At 38.3% G+C, this 22534-nt stretch overlaps 1 protein-coding gene and 1 long non-coding RNA gene across 14 annotated transcripts in view; one reads left to right on the top strand and one right to left on the bottom strand.

The window, feature by feature from the left end:
* The window catches only part of LOC136029402 (uncharacterized), a 69521-nt gene extending 53247 nt beyond the window's left edge, over positions 1 to 16274 (bottom strand). The window contains exon 1 of the long non-coding RNA XR_010618024.1: positions 16192 to 16274. This is a non-coding gene — a long non-coding RNA (uncharacterized LOC136029402). The remainder of the gene's footprint in view (positions 1 to 16191) is intronic.
* Positions 1 to 22534, top strand: part of LOC136029401 (protein turtle homolog B-like) — a 327014-nt gene that overhangs the window by 190570 nt on the left and 113910 nt on the right. The gene's annotated exons all lie outside the window — the stretch shown is intronic.

Here is a 22534-nt window from a genome sequence, read left to right as displayed (position 1 = left end):
GACTGGAAGTCCATAATAGCTTAATCTTATAGGGAACACATGTTTCTGGATGATAAGATGGTAAATTGTGATGATGTACTGAAATTTTTGCCTGTACTTCCAAATATTCGTTATCAATTTGTGAAGCGAAGAAATAACATATAAAAAGTCAGGGTTGCGTCAGCCGCTGCAACGTAGTAAAGGACGAACTCTCGCCCATAGTAACCGAAAACTGAAAAACGACTTTAAAAAAATGTCAAGCGAAGAAGAATCGCCATTTGAAGCTGATTCAAGAATCGTTATTATTTCAGTTATTCTTACTGGTAAAAGTTTATTGCGAAAAAAAATATATGGGAATATTGGAAAATAATCTGAAACCCCCATAAAAATGGTATCAAATAGAAGTAGATACCATCGGAATATCCATAGCCGAACGCCCAATATAGTAGAATTATAGTACCTCATCTTGAGCAAAACGGAAAATCAGTTGTTCGCACGGGAAGCACTGACGTGTCTCCTTTTTTATTCTCCTTCTTCTTTTTTTGTCACCACTAATGGGGCATTGAAACATCACAGAGAGATGTTTAAGGGCTCATTTAAAAGTAAATTTCTTTTAATAGTAACAAAAGACATGTGCAATAAAAACTGTCAGTTCACGCATGTAAAAGCTGTATAAAATTATGGGGTAGTTCGTGAAGATCTTGCATTTGTCGATATGGGGAAGGGGGGCTGGAAGTTTTCTGTTTTTTAACACAGTGTTGCCAAATGTTGATTATTTATGTCAAGTTGACGCCATGTAAAGTATTTTTCTGATAAAATATCCAGATTTATTTTTTATTGACGGAGAAAAAAATACACATTTTAAAATGAATACAAAAAAAAGAAAAGAACACACTTTGTGCATGAGCAGACACAAGATAAAAAACACAACTGTAGGTTTGACAACTGAATCAGTAATTTTAAGAAGCGACAAACCAAAAATTTGGTATTCAGATTCTAAGATTTAGAACTTAGAAATGCAGGGCCTTTACCCCCCCCCCGGTCTCTATAAAAAATCGAACTCTGTAAAAAATGTTTCATAAGTTCTTATATTTTCTATGTAATTCATGTGTTAGTTGTAACCTTGCCAAATTCAGATTCTCAATGATAATTGGACTGTCGAAAACGACGCTTCAACTGGAGTTCTGAAGAGGAGAATTTACATTTTTTTTTCAAATCTAGCAATAGTAAGCAAAATTGTCGAAAAAAGTCCCTTAGAATTTGCTTGTGAGGAAATGAAGCATACACGGTGATTTTCCCTTTGCTGGGTCAGGGGGAAAATGCAGTTCTTGTGCTTGGGTTAGCGAGGTCAGCGAGCTAAAACATCAATTTTCCACACTTGAAAGCAGTGCTCGAATTCCGTGGGAGTCCTACTAATTTGAAAGCGAATCCGGACTGGCAGTGAAAGTAGATAATACCTAGCACCATCTTACTGTACATTTTTCATGTACAGATTGCGATGCAAGAGATGCATTTTGTTTTTGATCAAGACACATAGAATTTGCGGAGGAACACATTTCAATTTTAAAACAAAGAAAACGCAAAGTAAAATTGAAAATTAAATATTTAAAGATAGGTCCAGGTACAGCTGTTACTTCCAATTTCATATTCCCCGCTTTCAGATTTTTATGCAAGTTTATAGCTACCTCACAGAAAAAATTACTCTGTGAATTGTCAGAGCAATTTTTACCCTTCGGAATGTATTTTCTTGCTTACTTTGAAATATATACCCGCTTGTCGATCTTTATTTTTGTTACAAAATTTTTCCAAAAATCTAATGTTGTCCATAAAATATAACTCTCCGGGATCTTGACTTACTTTACTTGATTTAAGTCTCCTGCCGGGCACTGCTCGGCGTAGAGAGTGACATCTGCCTCCTCCATCCACTTTGGTCCATGGCGAGTATTTGCTCTTCGCCCTGTCTGACGTTTGCCATCTTCAAGAACTCGGACCGGCTGTCGGACCATCGTTTGTTCGGTCGGCCGCGAGGTCGTTTCCAACCAACTTTGATAGGGTCGAAGTCGTAGATCATCAATGCGGGTAGATGTGGTGGCACTCGAAGCAGATGCCCGAACCATAGTAAGGTTCGCTCGGCTGCTTGAGTCGAAAAATAAGACTGCTTTGTGAGCTGCAGAAGCTTCTCATTGCTGACGAAGTCGAACCATCGTAGGCCCTCAATCCTCATCAGGCTCTTCGCATGAAATACGTCTATTTTCTTGAGGGTTGCAGCTGATGCTTGCCATGTCTCAGCTCCGTAAAGCATCACAGAGCTGACTAGAGCGTTGAAGATTCGCAGTTTCGGTGTGCGACTGATGTTTGGTTTTCGCCAGAGGTGGACGATTCAGTCTGCCCATGACAGAAGACGCTTTAGATAATCTTGCCTGCAGCTCGGGGAGAAGTGAGCCATTTGAAGAAATTATGGAACCCAGGTAGGAGAAGTCTTGAACAATCTCGATGCTAGTGGTGCTGTCCAGGCTAACTGGAGAGTTAGCAGTAGGAGAAGACGGGTCTATGGCCGTAATTTTAGTTTTGTTCCAGTTTATATGAAGTCCTACTTTGGCAGCCTCTTCTCGTAGAATTCGGAGCGCTTCCAGCAGCTGCTCTATGGAGTCCGCCAGAATGGCCAAGTCATCGGCAAAATCAACATCTGTGATGGCATGATCTACGAATTTGAGCCCAAAGCTGAGACGTGAAGTGGTTTTTGTCATAACGTAATCTATGATGACATTGAAGAGCATCCTTGGCGCACCCCGGTCGTGATTTGAAAGAACGGGCTGCGCCGACGATTTACTTGTACACAGCTCTCCGTCCCATGGTGCAGCGCCTTGAGAAATCTTCCAAAGAGCTTTTCGATCGACTGAGTCAAATGCAGCACGGTAGTCAACGAAGGCAATAAATGCTTTCTGTCGGAACTCTCCGTCGAGTTCTCTCGACGAGTTCTCTCCGGAACTCGTGGTCTTCTTTAATATTCGTCGGATCGTGAAAATCTGCTCGATGGTTAAACGATCCGACATAACATCAGCTTGCTCCGGTCGGCGGATTTTTCGAATGATGTTCCAACATCGATCCAGGAGGACCATTGAAAACAGTTTGCCAGGGACTGACAGCAGGGTTATTCCCCGGTAGTTGGAGCAGTCGCTTCTTGAGCCTTTTCTCTTCCATAAGGGGGTGATGACACCCTTCCGCCAATCCTCGGGAATTATCTCCGTTGGCCAGATTGTAGAGAACAGGGTGTGCAGAAACAGGAGCATTGCAGGACCCCCATATTTTAGCAGCTCTGAGTTTAAGCCGCTGATACCAGCAGCTTTATTATTCTTGAGCCTTTTTGCTGCATGTACAATTTCTGAGGGGCTGAAAGGCTCATCTGGAGGAGCATCTGTTCCCGGTCTTTGACTGCAAGGTTGGCTGGGACTATCATTAGGAGGACCAGACGGACTAGGCTCGTTGAGGAGCGAACAGAAGTGGTCCTTCCACCACTCAAGACAAGAACCTTCATCAGAAAGAAGTGTACCATCCCTGGACAGGACGGGACCCAAGGTGGGAGTTTTATTTTCAGTGAAATCCCGGAGATGCTTGAATAGGCTGCCCATGTCTTTCTTTTTTGCAGCTAGTTCAATTTCATCGGCTTTCCTTGCAACAAACTAGGTTCTATCCCGGTGAATGAGCCTGTTCCGCACTCCATTGAGCCTTTGATATGTGGTCATGTCCCCAAGAAGTCTTGCCTTCCGTCTTTGCTCTATGACCTTCAGTGTTTCATTAGTTAGCCACGTTTTCTGGGTAACTGTTCTTGCCAAGCATTAGTTGTGCTGCTTCGCTGGTCTGAGATTTAAAATGCTTCCAGAGATCTTCGCTGCTATTAAGTGAGCCAAGGGCCTCGAAGCGATTCGATATCTCGATTCTGTACTTCTGGCGAGTATCTGGTTCCTTTAGTTTCCCAATATCTGCAGCGATGGGTTTTCTTTCCGATCGTTGTGCATGGAGGCAAAGCCGGAGATCGGCGCACACAAGCCTATGGTCTGCGTTTCCAAGCTCTGCTGATCTGTAAGTTCTGTAGTTCTTCACGCGTTTGGAAATAATGACGTAGTCAATCATCTTCTTTGTACGACCGTCGGTACTATATCACGTGTACTGATGAATAGTTTTGCGTTGGAAGTAGGTGTTTGCAATGTAAAGGTCGTGAGATCGGCACAGTTCAAGTAGGCGGAGCCCATTGTCGTTAACTGGGTTGGGGGATACAGGACCAACTGTGCCACGCTATACAGCCATATCGTCGCGCACTGTCGCATTAAAGTCGCCAAGAAGAACAGTTATATCATGGGGGCACTGTCGCAAGGAATCTGGACAAAGCAGAGTAGAAATCCTCCTTAGTCGCATCATCAGAATCATTGGTCGGGGCATAGCATACGATGACAGTCATCTTGTCATGCTTGTGTACAAAGCGGGCCTTCATTAATCTGTCAGATACAGCTTTGTGTAAAAGTAATGCCTTTCTTGTAAGGCTATTTAGTGTAATGCCAACGCTATTCCTGTTCGTGCTTCCTCCAGACCAGAGCAATGAGTCACTGTTACCTATTCGCTCTTCTCCGTTTCCAGTAAGACGGGTTTCTGTAAGACCTGCAATTGACACTTTATTCTTGCGAAGTTCTTCATAAGGTAGGTTCTTTGACACAGGTGCATTCAAAGTCAAGAAATTCCAGGTGGCTGTTCGTAGCCCCCTTCGGTCCATAAGGTTTAGTCTGTCAGTCTTTCTGACGTCGTCAGCATGTCCATTGACGCGTGATGGTCGAGATCTTAAAAGGGAATCCGGGTCCGAAGCTATATTGTCACTTTACGTAGCACTTAATTTTCTGGTGGAGGGTCGCTAGCCCAACCGACCCTAGGCCTGGAATCTGATTAGAGCTAGGTTAAACCTAGGTACTGAGATTCTCGGGGTGGGCTCCACCCGCCACATGAGGTTGCGGCCGTCCTGATCGGATTGTTTAGTTAGGGGAGAAACCCCATATCCAGAGGCACGTGGTCAGCAGACAGAGTCTGCCTCATTCCGGACGAACTCCATTCACCTTCAAATCCGGGATCCGATTTGCTACAATAGATCCTACGCAATTGAACTGTTGAACTATACTTAAACGATTATTGAAACAATAAAAGTGTCCAGACAGTGGATCGTTAGAATGTGGGTTCTTCGTTAAATCATGTCAAGTTAAATACAAAGTCTACCTAGAGACGTAAGTTGCTACGCTCAGGGGCGTGGGACGTAAGGGGGACTTTCCCTTCCAGAATTTGGCTTGCCCCCGACCCCCTCCCAGACCCAAGTTTGTCCCCCAGCTGCAATTTAGTTTCTTCAAAAATCTTGTCAAACCTAAGATAAGCCTGGATAATTCTAGCATCCACAGAAACGGATCAATTTCTTTAGTACATATTTATTTTATGGTGCTATATGAATCTTTTTTCAGTATTCATTGTCATTTTCGCTTGATTTGAGAAAATTGGCTTTAACCTGACACCCCTCCAGGATTTTAACGAAATTACGCCACTGAATCTATCTGGTATATATTTTTCCTAAACAAACATTAAGCCATTTTGAGTTTTTCAAAGGTTCGGTAAAATTCTAGTTTAGGGGCTCTCAACTATCTTGGAAAGGGGTTTAGTTGGGTGAATGAAGCTCTCGGAAATGTATACAGAGCCTTGATAATCTCCCAGGAATGCATGTTGAAGCAGATACTTTGACTCCCTCTCCCTCTAGTAAGGGTTACCAAATGGTAACCCTTAACAATTTTTTGTGTTGTAAAAGTGGAACCTTGCAAAATAGATCTTTTGCTTAAGTGAGACACAAGAAAAGTTTTTTGAGACTCATATATCATCCCTATTTATAAGGTTTAAAGATGTGTAAATATATTTCTTAAATTTAGGGAGAAAACCCTTAATACGGTTTAAAATCCCATTAAAATAACAGAATTTCCGCTTTCTAAAATTAAAGGCGATGAAAAAGATATTAAAAACTCAAAATTAAAATATTTTTTCAGAATCAGATAGGTTACCTGTCATCTATGCGATCTTCCAAGACCTTGAAATACGAAAAGCATAGACACAGTAGCTTGACAACACCTTCACGGAGTATATTTTTGGCCCAGATTCGTTCCGGAAAGTTTTTTTCACCTAACTCAACTATTCTTCAAGATAACAAGAAATCCCTAGACTAATAATATCACCAAAAGTTTCGAATGATATTTCCCAAGAAATGAGACTAAGGAGAAAATAATACATTAAGAGTAGAGGACTGTGCGAACGTTTTTTTTTGCAATACAAAGCAAATGGGAAACTAGGGTGCTTAAAAATTATTCATTTTCCACTGGTTTTAATCGTCAGCCCATTCTTCCAAATAAGGTCTAGACATGATGGTGAATAGTTTTGTCATTTTATATCCTATTTTTCAGCTCCCCATCTAGTCATTTAAGGATATCAGGTATTTTGAAATTTGTCGAGTTTTGATTTGTTTTTCTTGCAATCCATGGTATTCATAACATATTTAAAACTCTACCTTCCAACCTTTTGAAAAAGTGTAATATCTCGCCAAATATTTTTATACCACAAGACAATCGAATGCAATAAGATTACTATTTTCTCTCAGTATTTGTCCTAGGCTTTTTAAGAGGGCTTATTTATTCACCCGTTCAAGAAAGCAGCTTTGGGACTTATAAATAAACAGGAAAACAGACAGCCTGGAAAACTGTTAATAGAATAACAATGAATGAAAAGAAAGAAAAAAAATATGAGTATAAACTATAATGTAGTTAGAAAACCATTAACTCCGAAAGTAAGACAGTTCTCAAGAAAAATGGGAGGATAAGAATGTATTAGAAAATTATTTTCTGTCGTTTTTATTAGAAAATGAATTTTAAAATTTACATTTTTTTTCAAATTTGACATATTTTCAAATATCCGATTTTCCTTTGTGAGAAGTGCAACTGATCCGGCGAAGATATTCACTAAGGCACTGAAGTTAAGCAAGAAAATATGAATTATCCGAAAAATAAAAATAAAAATGAAAAGAAAATCTTACAAGAAAATAATAATTTAATGCTGAAAAAAAATAATGAAATTGAAACGAACAACTACAAAAACTGGAAATGAACAGCTGACTTTCGTGCATACAACCGATTCCATAATTAGACAAATAACGGAACATTTGCACTAAAAATACAAATATTAAAAAAAGGCTTTTTAATTGGAAAGTTTTACGACTTCAAAAGCGTGGGGGGGGATCATAGCATATTTTAAAATTATTCGAAGATCATCGCTGTCGAAAATCTGGTTAATGTCGATCTGGTTAATCTTGACGTTCACTTATAAATGTCCGAAATTCCCTTTTCTCTGCTTAGATTCAATTTGCTTTGCGAGTCAGCTTTTTTAGTATTAGGTTAGGTTAAATTTGGCTACAAGTGTCAGAAATGTTTTAAAAACATAAGCTAACTTAACCCAACCTATTTTGACCTAGCCAAATCTAACCTAATCTGTCATCATCAAACGTTGCAGTAAATTGAAATTAAATAAAAAAAAACAAGTTTTTTTTAGCTGAAAGTAAGGAGCGACATTAAAAACTTAAAACGAACAGAAATTACTTCGTATATGAAAGGGGTTACTTCCTCATCAACGCCCCGCTCTTTACGCTAAAGTTTGACTCTTTTTCTCAACTCTGCTTTTTAAAACAGTGAAACACTTTAGCGTAAAGAGCGGGGCGTTGATGAGGAAGCAGCCCCTTTCATATACGAAGTAATTTCTGTTCGTTTTAAGTTTTAATGTCGCTCCTTACTTTCAGTTGAAAAAACTTGTTTTTTTTTTATTTAATTTCTGGACGTTTTTGAATCAATGCATGTTTTGATTTTGGCTCTCCGCAGAAGAATAATTAAAACGAAATTTGCATTTTTTTTTTTTTTGGCTAAATAGCCTTCTCATAATTTTGATCGAATGATTTTGAGAAAAAAAGAGCGGGGGAGGAAACCTAGTTGCCCTCCAATTTCTTGGTTAATTAAAAAGGCAACTAGAACTTTTAATTTTTTACTAATCTTTTTATTAGTAAAAGATATACGTAACTTATAAGTTAGCTTACGTAAAGAGCTTTTTATTCTCATTTTTTTATTACATATATGAGAGGGTTCGCCCCCTCGTCAGTACCTCGCTCTTTACACAAAAGATTAAATTTTGTCCCAAATCATTAAAAATGACCCCTGAATCACAAAAGCCGTAGAATAAATAGTTGAAATCACTAAAAATACTTTAGCGTAAAGAGCGAGGTATTAGGAGGAGGTGAGCCCCTCATATGCGTAATAATTTCTGTTCATTTTAAGTTTTAATGCTGCTCCTTACTTCCAGTTGAAAAAAACTTTTCATATTTATTTTTTCATTTTTTTTTAAATTATGCTAGAAAATCCTGCGCTCCCTTCATGGAAATTTTCTTCCCCCATGATAAATTCCTCGATGGAAAGTTCCCGCAGCATATCCCCCTCCTAACAACCCCTCCCCCAACCAAAAAATCCCCCTGAAAATGTCTGTACACTTCCCAATAAGCTTGTAACTTGTAGCCCCTCCCATGGGGGCTGTGGGGGAGTAAGTCGTCCCCAAAGACATAGTTACAAGGTTTTTCGACTACGCTGAATAAAAATGGCTATCTCAGAATTTTGATCCGTTGACTTTGGGAAAATAATTAGCGTGGGAGGAGGCCTAGGTGCCCTCTAATTTTTTTGGTCACTTCAACAGGGCACTAGAACTTTTCATTTCCGTCAGAATGAGCCCTCTTGCAAGATTCTAGGACTACTGGGTCGATACGATCATCCCTGGGAAAAAAAAACAAACTAACAAATAAACACGCATCCGTGATCTGCCTTCTGACAAAAAATACAAAATTCCACATTTTTGTAGATAGGAGCTTGAAACTTATACAATAGGGTTCTCTGATACGCTGAATCTGATGGTGTGATTTTCATTAAGATTCTATGACTTTTAGGGGGTGTTTCCCCCTATTTTCTAAAATAAGGCAAAGTTTCTCAGGCTCGTAACTTTTGATGGGTAAGACTAAACTTGATGAAACTTATATATTTAAAATCAGCATTAAAATATGATTCTTTTGATGTAGCTATTGGTATCAAAATTCCATTTTTAGAGTTTTGGTTACTATTGAGCCGGGTCGCTCCCTACTAGAGTTCGTTACCACGAACTGTTTGAAAGTCGACTGGCAACGCTGACTAAATCCCAGGAGGAAAAAAAGTATATTTCGGATATTCACCGGTGGATTTCGACGTTTACCAATTCCAGACATTCACGATAACAAATATGAAGAACACATCACCGTGGAAATTATCAGGAAACATATACAAGATTTTTCTATTTATGTTTCTTTTTTGTAGGGGGGGGGAGGGGGAATTCATGACATCGATCTTGGTCTTTCATGTATGAATAATCGAGTTCAGGTTTTGTAGCCATTCAATGGGTTTTCAAAACGTTTTAAACTATTCTAAAATACCCTTCTACACTTTTCGTCCAACACTTCGACAGTGGTGTCAATTGAGGGAAGCGGGAGGGGGATAATTGACCTCCCCTCCTACATTTATTTGCCTTCCCTTAGATTTTGAAAACTACGTTTTTCGGTATTTCCATTGAAAGAATATTCGACAGAAACAAAATTGTCCCTCCTCCTAGGTGTGAAAAATAGATTTTGCCCTCCCCCCAGTATTTACTGAATTGGCCTTTCCTTCAAAATAGTCATATCATTCAAAAATATAATCAGATATATTCACTTGTAATAATAATAATAATAATTTATTTATCACCCACTTTACAGAAACAGAGGTTAAGTGGAGTAAAATACAAAAGAAAAACAGCAAAAGTAATACAAGAAACAAATTTAATCACATACAGAAAAAAGACGGATAAGGCGATGAAAACATCCTAGCCTATAAATCGCTTCAATAGCTAGATTGGCAGATAATTTTTCGAAAGCACTAGTAATATCTGTCGCACAATACTTTTTAAGCAGTTTTGTATTCCGGTAAGAACGAGGTAGATATAAAAGAAATTTGTAGTACCGGTAATAATTTATACGAATACGTTTTAGATCACCAGTCAACAGAAGTGGCCTAATACCAGAACAGAAGAGTACAGAATGATCGCAAAAATTTGAGTAAAGCCGAGTTAGCGCTCTTCTGCTATTGTGTCCACGATTTGCTACAATCTTAGAGTAACCGAGCCTCAGCTTATCACTAATATCTTTGACAGCACGAGACCGGAGAGCATTCATAGAATCGCAAACTGTTATACCAAGCCAACGAAACGATTTAACACGAGGAATACTAAAATTATTACCGTTGAAAACAAGAAACTCGCACTTGTCAATATTTAGGTACAGGCCGATATCGCGGAAAGCAGAAGTAACTGACTTCACTGAACGGGCAAGACCAGACTCAGTTTGACTAATCAGAAGAAGGTCATCCGCATAAGCCAGATATGAGATATCAGATGGTCCTAGTAGGCACGTAGTCGATATTGTTGATAGTACACTTTCAATACAAGCATTAAAAATATACGGCGAAAGAACTCCCCCTTGTCTTACACCGCAACGAACAGGGATATGACCAAAATAGGAATTATCTAATGGCTTAAGGCGAAGGTAAAAATGGGAGTACCAAAAACGAAGCACGTGAATTACCGACGGATTTACTCCTCTCTGGCATAATGCTGTCCATGCTTGAGTATGAAAAACACTGTCAAATGCTTTAGACAAGTCTAGGGCTGCGAAATGAAGTACACGACGAGTGCGATGGGCATCTTTTAATAAAGAAGTCAAAGCACGGTGAGCATGCTGATAGCCTAGCCCCGATCTAAAACCAAATTGATTATCATCATTTAGAGCAAGCTTTGTGATATGAGGTAGTAGGAGGTGTTCAAAAAGCTTGCTAAGAGTACAAGCTACCGTTATTGGCCTATAAGAACTACAAGAAACCGGAGCTTTTCCTTTTTTTAGAAGTGACGTAACGCTACCGCATAAGAACGAGTCGGGCACACACGAACTACTAAAACACATTTGAAAAAACAGTTGGAGATGAGATACCAGTTCAAAAGAATTCGGAACAAGATTCAAAACACTAATCCCATCAATATCCAAAGATTTTGATTTTAAACCCTTAATACCTTTAACAATAGCCCAGTTTTCAACTGGAATCACATGTCTCTGACATAAACGTGACGGCAAATTTTTTTCGAGCAAACGTGAGAAACGCTTATGCACTGCATAATTAACTTTCGAAAATATTTTTGAATAATGTTCGATCCAAGATGGACGAGGTATAATATCACTAGAACTTGTATCCGGAAACTTGGCAGAATTTATCACTTTTCGCCACTCACTATTACTTTTCGGAAAAGTTTCACCGGAGTAACGAACGGCACGAAGATGGCGTTTACATTCGAGTTTCGTCTTTTGTTTTAGATCAAACACAGTACCCCGACAAGGTCGACCTCAGGCAGACCAGATTCTTAACCAGAATTTGGCCTTATTCTTGACTTTTTTCAGCAAAGGATCACGCTTCCAAATTGATTTTTGGGTATTCCGCCTGACACGGATCAGTGGGACGGCCACATCTTCAGCTTGCTTTATACATAAGATAATGTCACGATAATAGCGATTCAAATCAGCACGAGCATTGTCAATAATGGGGTACGCATTTGTGCAAAGAAGATGGAAGGGGACACGTACGGTGGACAGTAGAGCTCCAAGTGTAGCAAGGTAAAGACGCATGTTCGCACTAGACCAATCACGTTTTTCAAACCACTTATACGACAGTGATGGTTGGTTCGAGTATACGTCAGAAGTAACCGTAATATCAAAATACAGAGGTAAATGATCATAATCTCTCTCATCTTCATCAACATGTACTGCTGAAGTTTGTAATGAATGATAGCAGATACAGTGGTCCAAATTTGAGACAGAACCACTACAGTGGATATATGTAAAACTGAGGTGTTTCGCTAGGACCTTAAATGCTGAGGGTAGACACTGAAAAAGCGCTTCCTTTCGTGTCGAGGAAACGGTGATGTCACAGTTTAAGTCGCCTATAAGCACCCACTTGTATCCGTGACAGTCAATACCAGATATGAGAGTCTTTAATTTGTTGCAGGCATTAGCATAACTGGAGAAGGAAGAAACAGATCTTCTATCATGGTGCAAATAGGCGTTGATTAGGATCACGTCTGCAAGCCGGATTGCAAGATTGGTAGCAGCTAGGAGACAAATATCTAGGCAAAGATCGCTTAATTATACAGGCAAGACCGCCAGAAGGCCTGCCTCGGGTACGGCGGGCATTCGTGGTGAAAACAGCATGTTGAGAACTTCGCCTTAGAAAGTTTACACTGCAACTTGGGAGCAGGTGTTTTTGTAAGAGAACAACATCGGATGTAATATTTAACATATAAAACAGGCAGTCAGAGTCAGTGCGGTAACTTGTAAAAGTTATCGCACTTTACCGCAATTGAATAATGCCGTTTAACTACAATCGATTTCGTTCAGTCGGACACTGCACTGATAACCGGGCTATTCAACTTAATCCGACGGAGCTAAATGAATGCAAGCAAAACAGGGAAGGCAGGGAGCAGAAAATATCTCACTAACAGGTTTAGTACGCTGTCTTTTTATGAAAATTAAATAAATAAAAAAAAACAAGTTTTTTTTTAACTGCAAATAAGGAGTGACATTAAAACCTAAAACGAACAGAAATTACTCCGTATATGAAACGGGCTGTCCCCTCCGCAACGCCTCGCTCTTTACGCTAAAGTTTGACTTTGTCACAACTCTACTTTTCAAAACAATAAAAAAAATTCAGCGTAAAGAGCTAGGCGTTGCGGAGGGGACGACCCCTGAGTTTGGGCTATTCAAATTTGGGTACTCATTTCCTATCTGACCAGTGTGCAACAGTTCAACTTTAAGCCGGATTAATGTATCAATGTGTTATAACAACGGATCAATGTATTACAACATTGAGAGTCCAGACATATATGGACTTTAACACTGGCTTTAATGACTAACACTGACTTTAATGTCTTTTTGACCCCAGAAAGACATAAATATGTAAGAAGAAAAAATTTACGTTTTTTTCTTATATATTTATGTCTTGTTGAGGACGGCCCTTGGACATAGGGCCGAAATAATCATTCTAAATTGTTTCCGACTGTCTTACGAAACGAATTCCCTATTGTTCTTTTGTTTTTGGTGTCTTCTTGTTTCTTGTTCTTGTCTTGCTTTTGTGATGGAAAGGCAGTGAGGTCTTCGTCGCTATTTATGTCCTGAGCGAACGAGTGATTTGGATATTACTGTCGAATCGCTTGTCTCAATCTGCTCTTTTAAATCAATGGTTACGAAAGATAAAGATGGCTCATCAAACCAAAAAATGAATTATTCTGACATTTTGTTCTTGCAAGAACATTTACTTCCTGTCATCTTTGTTAACTCTTTACGAAGAAGTAGAAGTAGTTTACAAAGAAGAACCAATGCCTGCAAAACAAAAGGCTGATCCTCCGGGGACCTTGCATGTGTTTTCAAACGATTTGTTACTCCTTTGTCACTTGTCTTATTTCATTCCTCTTATGATATGATGGCAATACGAATTGTTCACCTTATAATTAATAAATGTACATCTTCCCTGCGATCAGAAATGTCTAGCTTCACATACTAAGTTTTCTAATGCCTGCTCATCCCTTAAAACTCTGTTATGTAGTATTAAAAATCATGAATATCGCTGGGTAGTGATAAGTTACTTCAACTGTGCTGGTTATTGCTCCTCTACTTGTACCGACTTAGTTTTAGATTCATTGCCAATTGGTACCGTGTAGCACCCAAAGCTCTTAATTGCAGTTAAATTGTAATAAAGAACGAACTCTAACCGATACTAACCAAAATGTTCAATATAAAGAGCAACTTCAGATATTGATGATCCGGGTGGCTGTGGTAGTTAGCAGACTAGTAAGAGACGATCACGTCCCATGGTAAAAAACAAAATAGGCCATAACTCCTCAAACTAGAGTTAGATCAAAAAAGAAGTTCACTGCTGGGACCACCCTGCCCGAATTTCTGCATTGGAAATTAACTGTCCCTTGCCCTGAATAGCAAAAAAAATTCACTGACTTGAAAAGCCAGAAAAGTGGCTGCAAGCACAATATCTTGCATTGACGGCTCCTTTTTCTTTCTTTTCTGCTTTTTTCCTCTTCAGATAGCTCTGCGCTAGAAAATCACGGAGAGCTGTTTAATGGCTCATTTTAAAGGATTACATAAAAGATCAACAAAAAAGAAAACGATTCTACAGTGCGTCATGGATGGACAACTTGAGCGGTTGGGGCTATATCATACAAGCACCTTTGGTTTTCTGAAAAACCATTGGAAATAGGCCATAACTCGCTAAATTAATCATCAGTGATTACAAGCAGGTTATTTGGTATTGTACGATCTACTAAGCTCTCAGCAGGGGTACATTTTCAGCTCCGGATAGTCAAGGGGCATGGGCTAAAAATATGTTTTCCTTAAATTATTGGGGGTAGCTGACCCACCTTGCCCCCTCGCTCCCCCAACCCAAATACTGGTGTAAATAGGAGGAATTTATTGGGAGAGGGGCCCTTTACTTTCATGTAAAGAACCCTTCATTTAATGTCTATTCGTCATTAGGGGGTGCCAATAGGAGGGGGGTGTGGGATGCTAGTCAATAGTTTTTCAGTATTTTCATTTTGAAAAAATGAAAAAAGACAAAATTCCCCTCTCTGTTTTGAAAAATAGATTTTTTCGTATCTTCATTTGCAAAAAAAAAAAAATAAAATAAAAATAAAATCCTCACTCACTTTTTAGTTTTCGTGAACTGCCCCTGCCCATTATCAATCAAAAAGGCGGAACACATCACCTTTCAGTTCTCATAACAGAATGGCTTTCTGATAACTTTTGATTTTGTGACATTTTGGCTTGATTTGGTCTAAGATTGTGTTCTTTGGCCCATTCTGGTGGAATATAGTAGCTGTGATCTTTTTTGCTGCTTTGAGCACCATCTGTTTTGGGCACTAGAATTAAATAATATTGTTTTAATAGTCTTTCTCTCCATCTTTTACTACCTCTAGCTCGGTAAAATCATCAGTGAAAAAAGTAAACCCATTACGTAAACCTATCAACCGTACAAAAATGAGAAATCCCTTCGGGTTAAAAACGATTTTCAGGCGAAAAAATCAGGTCAAATCTCAACATTTCAATGATTTTTTCTACATTTTCTTGTATCTTTGAAAATTGATTTTTCTCAGGTATTTCAAAGTAATGTCCTCCACTTTCCTTGCGAAAATTTTCTCACTAATAAGCATAAGCGGGATTGCCGGAAAATATAGTTCTTATAGAATGGACCCACCTGTCCTAGCTTTATACAGAAAACTGAATGAGTAAAATTTTAATTTTATGCTCAAAATATTTCCACAACAAAAGGACAGGTTTCATACCAGAGTATCATGTTTAAGTGCCTCCCGAAATGGTACCTTTCACGGAAGGCTGTAAAATTCAAACTTAAATATTCATTTCCTTTTATGAGGCCTCACCCTCCCTTAATCCCCCAAACAAAAAAATCACTTGCAACGCCACTGGTGCACAGTTCTGTAGCACTGTACAGACTTCATCGTAACGCCATCTTTTTTTTTTTTTTTTTTTACCTAAAAAGGCATTAAAACTTTAAATGTTTCTTTCATTAAGTTGTGTCCCAATATTAAATGATGACAGGTTCAAAAAGATCAATCCTACTAAGAAAAATGGATAAAAATACCCAAAAACGAAAAAAAAACACAGGTCCTCTTCAGTAAAACTGCAGAATTTTGTAGCCTTTTAGATAAGGGGCTGAAACTTGGTTTCATAGATTCTCAGACACATTAACTTTGGTGGTGGGATTTATATGAAGATCAAACTTTAAAGACTCTTTTCCCTCTTTTTTCCTTTCCTAAATTATGTAAATTTTCTTGCGCTAATCACTTATGATGTGTTGTTTTACACAACAAGTTTTATACGAGTATATTTGAGATCATAATAAGAAGCTAATTTTTTGAATGTATAAATTATGTTGAAACATCCGTATCTCCGATTTTAGTTACTTTTTACAATGGTTGCTCTTTGCTTACCGTTCAGCACCAAAAAAGACTTGACTCATGACGAGGAGAAACTTATTCTTTAAGCTCATTAGTTAATTAATCATCCGATCTAAATTCAAACTTAACTAATCGAAGAAAAGGAAGAAAAATATTCTTGACTGCTCAAAGTCATTGGCATTTTTCCAGTTTCTCCATTACTCGTTATTGAATTCTCAAGTTTAATGCGATGTAATAATTCGTACCACGACAAATGACGCGAAAGATCAAATGCGAAACACTATTTGAGCCATTTGGAAATCTTCCAAAAGCTTGAAAGACTGTTGAGAATTAGGGGGCTACGGACTAGGTGTCTTCGTATAAGTCGGAGGAATCAATGTTAAAATGAAGACAGGGTTAAAGATATAGGGGTTAAAATCCCAAAAAATTGTATACCTTTGACACTTGGAGGGACACTCCAACGCTCATGTTGGCCGAGGTTTCCTTTTACGGTTCTACGTCTTGGAGCCCCATGTGTTTCGCAGAGCACAACCACGTATGGCAGAGCCACCACAACGATCGCACAGTTATGCCACGCTTGGTGCGGGTCATCTAGTGTAGTTTCTATGAGTCGGTGACCCCTAGGTCTTAGCACTCATTAGATAATGTGTCATACGTCCTTAAGACCTTCTCTACCTAATCCTCCTCATACTCTTAGCACCTTCCAACATGGATGGGTATCAGTTTTTCCAAAGCTCACTGAGTAAAAATACACATCTTCTATAGATCTTTTCAAACAGTTCGTGGTAACGAACGGTAGTAAGGAGCGAACCGGCTCAATAGTAATCGAAACTCTAAAACATGAAATATTGATACCAATAGTTACATCAAAAGGGTCGCATATTAATGCTGATTTTAAATATATAAGTTTCATCAAGTTTAGTCTTACCCCTCAAAAGTTATGAGCCTGAGAAAATTTGCTTTATTTTAGAAAATAGGGGGAAACACCCCCTAAAAGTTAAATAATCTTAAAGAAAATAACACCATCGCATTCAACGTATCAGAGAACCCCACTGAAGAAGTTTATTTGTTTGTTTGTTTTCTTTTCTTTTTTTTTTCTATTCTTTTTCCCAGGGTGATCGTATCGACCCAGTGGTCCTAGAATGTTGCAAGAGGTCTCATTCTTTACGCTAAAGTGTTTTTACTGTTTTAAAAAGTAGAGTTAAGAGGAAGAGTCAAACTTTAGCGTAAAAAGCGGGGCGTTGAGGAGGAAAAGCCCTTTTCACATACGGAGTAATTTCTGTTTGTTTTAAGTTTTAATGTCGCTCCTTACTCTCAGTTAAAAAAAACTTTTTTTACATTTAATGCATCGAAAAGAGAGAAAAACGAAGAGAAGTAAGTAAAAGTGAACAATAGTAAATGTTCAGTCTACAATTATGAAAAAAATGTCAATTTAAACATGAATACCACTTATTGACAAAGGTAAATAATTCTTGGCTCTTAAGAGATTTAAATATAATCCTGGCATTGCCAAGTTCAAATAGAATCTGGAATTTAACTGATTTAAACAGAATTTAATCAGAATTCAGTTCCAACTCCAGTAGCGTTATGTCGAGCGTTTAACAAATATTTGTTGTGTTTTTGGTATTTTGACTATTTGTTGCATATAGTCGAAACTTCATTAAGCAGTGAAATTGTACCGTTAAATATAAAATGTGATCCCGCCGTTTTTTTCCAAAGGGGTAGCAGCAACAAACATATGGAGATAAAATCTGTTCGACGACAATCTTTTAGTTGTTTTTCCCCTTTTCACCTTTTCGGGCAACGGGGCTTAAAGGCTAACAACATATATTATGAGACAGCCAAACCCACCATTGGCGTTAATTGGGGGGTGGCTTGCTCCCCCAAGATTTTTGCCCCCTCTTATATCTCAAAATACCCCTCCCCGCTATTTTCTTTCAAAAATTGCTATTTTTATACTTAATTAAATTTTTTTGGAAAAACAACAAAATTGCCCTTCCCCAGGATTCTGCAAAACAGATTTTATTCTCACTTCCCCTACCCTAATCTACACGAATTGATGTCACTGAAACCAGCTTAGAATTTCCAAAAACCTATCGGTTAAATCTCCTATTTTCACATCTTGAGGAGCAGCTGGGTAGTGCGTCCGCACACCCAGACATGTATGGAGCACACATAAAAGGATTGTTTCGGACAACTTAAATGGACTGAGTTCCCTCGTTTGGAACTTCATCCAGTTATGTGGAGTACTAAATTTTTAGGGACTGGCTCTTAAAAGAGAGGCTGTTTGGGCCAAAAAGAAACAAATCCGGAAATTGTAAGATACTTTTTTGATTAAAGATATTGAAAGCTTTTTAAGAATCTAATAATTTCGACTGAAATACTCAGGAAAGCACAAATGGATGGAATGAAGGGATATCCCCTCATACTCAGGGGGATATTTGTTCATATAAGTCTTGATGTCAAACTTTGCTCCCACATGAAAACTATGTTCTAGGGGAAAATGGGTAAGACCATGGAAATTGAAAAGTAAATGACCCAACACACCTCTTCATTTTCGCAGGGGGGCCGACTTTGAAGTTTTCTGTACTTATATTTTTCTTGTTGAACGGGATTTACCCTGTTTCACAGTTTCCTAGGGATTTATAGTTTTCTCCCAAATGGACCAGATCCTAACAAAACGGAGTGGTGTCTCAAAATCGGATTAAAATCTAGGTACCAATTTCACCTGCTGATAGTACATTAATATAAGCAAATATTTCAAATTAACCCCACCGTTCGATTCGATGTCATAAGGCTTCCTTTTAACATTCTCAAAATATCCACGAATCATTTATCCATAATCCCGTAATAATCCAAATTTGCAGTACTTGAAGAATTCTCACAATGACAATTGAGCATATATATTTTATATCAGATAGTGGATGTTTTATTAAACGGACAGTGAAATTCACAAAGATTTAGTGTGTGGGGGGGGGAGTAAAATGTATTTTTCAATATTTAGAGGGACAAATTGTCTTTTTTTTTCAGTATGTTCAGTAAAAATATAAAAGGATATTTTCAATGAATACGATTCCCAATAACCCCAAAATCGATATTGTTCCAAATCTAGGAGGATCTAGGAGGTACATACCCCTCGACACCCACCTCCAATTGACGCCACTGTACAGGAAATGTTATCTTTGTCACGAATCTAATTATTTAATAGCCTAGGACAGTCTTAAGATATTTAAGAGTGAATATTGAATTCAAGCGTTATTTATTTCAGAATTTGTTGGCCATGTTTCTTATCTTAGCATAATATTGAATTCCATTTTTGAGACCAAAGACATTCCTTATGGCATTTAAGGACTTTCCTCGTCAGTTAAACCCAACCGAGACTGAGGATAAACTAATTCGAAAGTTTATATGGAACAAAGTCCCAGTGAAACAAGGAATATATTTGGAGAAACCGGGAGTATTTCTAACTCTGCTTACGAGCTTGGTCTAATCTTGTCTCATCCCGCTGTCTGTCTTTCCGGAATTCTCCTAAGTTTGTCTCTTGTTCTTGCATTACAGGTCAACAGGAACTGAAAACGCCGGCTTTTGCGGTTGGATGGATTGATGTAAAATTTGATTGAGTCATTAACATCCTTTTCTCCAGATAAGTATCTTCGGGGAATTAGGTCTGAGGGGGATGGAATGAAATCAGAAGCGTGCCTCAACAAACAAATAGGCTAATGATTACTTTATGAAAAGCCATTGATTGTTAGACAAATAAAATTGCGAAGAAATGCATTGAGTCCTTCAAAGGCTTTTGAATCCCAACAATTTCATTAGTATAACTCAACGATTCAAAGATGGAAGCACGTGAAATAAAGCCTAGAAGGATGGACAGGGTTGCCACTTGAGGTCAGAATTTAAGGGACTTTTGGTCTCAGACCCGCTTCCCTTAAGTTTTCTAATAAATTCAAGCAGCTGAGCGTTGTGAATTATATAGAATTAATACATAAAAGCAAGATCTAATTTTGGTAGAACGAAGTTTTGTTATCAAAGGCAGCGCAATAGCCCTGCATAAGTAAAGAGCGATGTGGACACAATGTATTTTTTTTTTCCTTTTTTTTCTTTTTTACACCAGGGCACTTCGTATCGCCAGATTTGTCGTAGAAACTCCAAAAAGTGTTCATTCGATTGGAAATAGGAAGAACTGGTGCCCTTTTTAATAGTCGAAAGTGATTGGAGGGCAATTAAAACCCCTCCTAAACCCATCATTTCCCCGCATACATTCAATTGAAATTTTGAGATAGCTATTTTGTTTAAACGTAGTTGAAAGGCTCGGAATTATGTCTTTGAGTATGACAACCAACCCCCCCCCCAGAGCCCTCAGAGCAAGGGTTTTCAGTTGTGCCCTGGGGGTATAGAAGTTTTTCTGGGAAGGGTGGTCGTTTAAACTCCAGATAAGGTTGATTATATTGGAAATCAGATGTGCTAGTTCTTTTTTTAAGAGTCAAAGTGATCGGGGGCAGCCCCCCCCCCTCTACGTCTTATTTTCTATTAAAGCATCCGATAAAAAATTTTAGATAGCCATTTGTTCAAAAATAGTCCAAAGATCATATAATAAGGCCTTTGACGAAGACAGAATTTCCCAGAGCCTGGTGGTAAGTGTTGTAAGTTATGGGGTGGTCGTGTGAACTTTAAAAGAAGCTCATTTAATTTAAAATATGTAATTCTAGTTCCTTTTTAAAATCCAAACATGACGGAGAGCAACTATCCCCCCTCCTTGGCGTCCTCTTTTCTCAAAACACATTCAGTTGAAATTGTGAGGCAGCCATTTTGTTGCCAGTAGTCCAAAAACCATATAGCAGTGTCTTTAGGGAGGACACAATCCCCCAGAGCCCTTGGGCTTGTAAATCATGCCCGGGGCATATGAGGTTTTTGGGAACGGGTGATATTATTAAATTTGGATTGAATGGACCTCATTTAATTAATAGTCACACATGAATGGAGGGCAATCAACCTCACCCAACCCTATCATTCCCCAAAATATATCCGATCTAAATTTTAAGAGATCTATTTTGTTCAGCCTTTTTTAAGGGTCCGGTAATTATGTCTTTGAGGTGTCAACATGGCCAAAGTCCTCAGGAAAAGGGCTGTAATTTAGGCAATTTGTTTGTTATTTGCACACAGGATATATTAATGAGAAATATATGCATGTTTGAACTTTATTTTCCAAGAAGACTAGGGGCATTCTGGTGAGCCTTTTTGGAAAGGTTTTAAACTATATCAAAACACGTTATGTGTATAAGGATCGTCAAAAGGGTGTAACACTAGACTGACTGAGTATATTAATTTTTTAAAATTCAGGAAATGACAAGGGAGATGATAAAAAACGCAATATTTGCATGCTACCTATACTACTACAACTACCACCACTACTGCTACCAGATCAATCTATTTACAGTATTGAGGGGAAATTTGAGCTAAATCAAAAGACGCCATGTGCATGAAAATTGTAAAAATAGCGTATCTAAAAAATCGATTTGGGTATTAAGTTGGATCTTTCAAAGAAGGCCTAAAGGGGAATATCATCTTACCAAAAGGCATTATGTGCATACTACTGCTAATACTACTGTTACTGTTGTATTTACTGCTACTAATACTTTTATTTATACTACTTGTAAGGCAAAGAGCACTGAGAGGAAAATACGACAACATATAGGTTATCAAAAGGAAATATCAGCAATAACATTGCAACGGCTAATAGTATTAAGTTGAAACCTCTAGGACTTGATGAGAGGAATGTTCTGCTCATCAAAAGGCAATGTGCTAATAGTATTAATTGTAATATCGATACTACTACTGTGACTACTATTGTAACTATTCCTAGGGGTATGAAGGTGAAATTTTCAATGAATTTTGAGGGGGAGGTGTACTGAATCACAACACGCCGTCTGTATGCAGTTTTTCAAATGGGTGTAGCTGCAAAATCTTAGGAACAGTCTGGTGTGTGAAGTTAAAACTAACAGAACTTGTTGTGAGAGATGTTGAACTAATCAAAAGAAAATATTTTCAACCTAATACTACTGCTTCTACTCATATTACTACTAATGTTGCTAGTATTACTACTTCTCTTAGTACTATTGTCACTAAAACTTAGACTACTACAATTAATTCTTCTGCTAAAAATACTTCTACTGCTATTAAAGCTGAGGACGTTGAGGTGAAAATTTTGGTATGTATAGTAACTAAATGGAACTAAATCGAAACACACTATACCCCACACAGGTTGTCAAGCGGACACACCAGAAATGCTTTAAAAACGGTTGATGATATTGAGTTGAAACTCACCGTATGTTGAAAGGCATGTTGAAGAAACCAATCTCGTGCCCTTTTTAAG

Source organism: Artemia franciscana, chromosome 7 (genome assembly GCF_032884065.1).
Source record: "Artemia franciscana chromosome 7, ASM3288406v1, whole genome shotgun sequence".
Lineage (NCBI taxonomy): Eukaryota > Metazoa > Arthropoda > Branchiopoda > Anostraca > Artemiidae > Artemia > Artemia franciscana.
The sequence above is the reverse complement of the archived record's forward strand: the minus strand, read 5'-3'. Positions and strand labels throughout refer to the sequence as shown.